This window comes from Caretta caretta, chromosome 24, assembly GCF_965140235.1.
Source record: "Caretta caretta isolate rCarCar2 chromosome 24, rCarCar1.hap1, whole genome shotgun sequence".
NCBI classification, from domain to species: Eukaryota; Metazoa; Chordata; order Testudines; family Cheloniidae; genus Caretta; species Caretta caretta.
Window position 1 is genome coordinate 2,285,267 of NC_134229.1, and position 2,525 is coordinate 2,287,791.

The following is a 2,525-nucleotide window of genomic DNA, read 5'->3' on the forward strand; positions in this document are numbered from 1 at the left end:
CTGTTCCCGATGAGACGGGATACCGAACACCTGACTGGTGTTAGTTGGCACTAAAAGGGGAACCATAGGCTCGAATGGTAGTGCACAGGCACTGGCTCCCTGCGCTGGACTAAATTGTTACCAACAGGGCCTGAGTCACAAAGTATTTATGCACCTAACTCACGGAGACTGGTAAATGAGGAATGCAGGAGAAAGGAAACCAGAGGATTGCTATCATGTTTCAGAATCCCTTTAATGCTAATATGATAGGATTACATAGGAACAGACAGAATGCAGAGTAGAAAATACATTGCTAGGTTTTCCAGGATTACAACAAATGAACTGCTCCCAGATGATGCATTTCCCATCAGATGTTCTTCTTTCTTTGGTGCCGCTGTAGAGTTTGACAATCAAATCCTGTTTGCAGCCATTTTCAGTTAATTGTGTTATCCCAGCCCCAGTCTAATTAGACAAAGCACAATATCAGGAGAGGACTAAGTTCTTTCTCTGTTATACATCTTCTGTAGCAGTGTTGAGACTGGAAACAAATGGTACATATTTATGGAAAGGCTAGAAAACATAGGCCCTAATTCTCATTGACACTTACGTCCCAGGATGTTGGTTTGTAAAGAGCCTTCGAGTGAGTGTAAATATCATTTGTATGAACTCACAGGCCCCTGCTGCATTGACACTGTCAGAGAGGCCGAAAGGGGCCATGATGGAGCTGAGATTCGGGCCGTCAGATAGCTAGAGTAAAGGAGAGAGTATGGCGGTATTAGAGGAAACTGTGCTAAAGTGTCCCCTGGCAAACAGAAATCTGGTGCAGGTTTCCTGCAGTGCTGAGAACTCACAGCTCCCTTGGGAGTTGTGGGCACTCAGCATTTCCCAAAGCCATTGTCCATGAGCTCAGCCGTGAATCGGTATCTTGCTTTTCGTTTGTTGGTTGTTCCTTGTTCCATGGCTATTCCTCCTCAGCGAAACATGGATACAGGTTTGTGGGGCCGCAGGGATAGGGGTGGGGGTAGCAGCAGGGGTAGGGGTAGGGGCAGGGGTAGCAGCACTTGAATGGCTTTTTCCAGGAGCATGGCGGCCAGTGTCCATAATCGCCTCCGTAACCGCTTGAGTCCCCATAACCCCACGGTTTACAGAACCAAGGTTTACAAATCTTTTGGTGCGGTTTACAGCACCAAGGTTTGCAAATCTTTTTTTGGTGGTGGAACAACATCTCCATGCGTTGGAAGTAAACCTGAAACACACAGAAAGGAAAAGAGTCACCATAATGCCTTAGAGCCAGTGGAATAAACGGGTCAAAGCTCAGTTCCCATTGAAATGGGGGCCACGTGGAAAGAGAGAGCGCGTGGTACTTTGGCTTCTAAAGCTTGTGAGTCAGCAATACTTGACCATGTATGTATGGAAAATATTCTTCGTCAGTACAAAACGTTAAGGACCAGAGCCCGAGCCAGCGGAAATCGCCACTGTTCAATGGAGATGAATGGTGCTAAGCTAACTTACACCAGCTGGGGATCTGCACCTATCGTTGCTAGCAGAGCACATAAGAACAGAGAAATTGCCGTACTGGTTCAGAGCAGAGATCCATCTAATGTAGCAATCTGCCTGAGCTGCTGTTGAGTACGACCTGCTGCAGAATACATTGGAAGAACACAGACTTGGTCTACTGAGTAATTAACTCAAGGTGGGGGTTGTTTCTAACACCACGAAGTTAAAAGTGGTTTATGAGCTTTTTCAAAGCTGCCTAAGGGATTTGAATGCCTATTTCTTAGTGAAAATAAACAGAATTTGTGTCCCAAATGCCTATGTACCTCCGCAAAAAATTGCCACCTTCACTTGTATACCATGAATCCACCAATGCCTGCAACTTAATAATCACATTTTTTAGTGAAACACCGCAAACATAGACAATAATCGGAGTCTATGTGCAAGATTAAGCCCACAGTTTAAATGATCACTAACGCGACATCTGGATAGCTATGGAGAGGTTCAGTTAAATCGCACTTACCCAGCTCACTGAGGAGGAGACGTCAAGAGAAGCGGTTAAAGAACCCTGAGTCGCGAGCTCTTTTATACTGGTTCTTAGATGGCCTGGAGAATCTGAGACACCCTTTTTGCTTGAGGTCTTAATTAGAAAAAATATTTTGCTGCAGACGTCACTCCTTCAATATTTATAATTGGTTTCTTCAGTCTTCAGGATTATTGAGTTATGTACCTCACGTGGATTGCATGCATCTTGAAAGTTTTATGGAACCAATTTGTTCCTGATATCAATCTGGTGAACCCATCAGAGTCACTGCAGGAATGACCCGGCTATTAAGAACGGTATCTGTTGCACAATCTGTTATCATGCAGAGGATTCCAGTTTGGTCTGATAAAAGCTACACTGATATGTGTTGGTATGTAGTGGGGGCCCAGGACAGTCTTCCTGATGGAATTTCCTAGGAGGAACAGAGCATTTAGGCTGTATGGCTTGAAATTTCCGTAGGTCAGAAGGACAGTGTAAGGCCTCTGAACCACTTTAGTCACACATGCTT

The 2,525-nt window shown here is 44.9% G+C and overlaps 1 long non-coding RNA gene across 1 annotated transcript; it reads right to left on the bottom strand.

The window, feature by feature from the left end:
• Positions 1–213: 213 nt before the first annotated feature.
• On the bottom strand, positions 214–2,321 carry LOC142069983 (uncharacterized). Its single transcript, XR_012665942.1, has 2 exons — positions 1,997–2,321; positions 214–1,225 (listed from the first exon to the last, which is right to left on the bottom strand). It is a non-coding gene; the product is annotated as an uncharacterized LOC142069983 (long non-coding RNA).
• Positions 2,322–2,525: the final 204 nt, after the last annotated feature.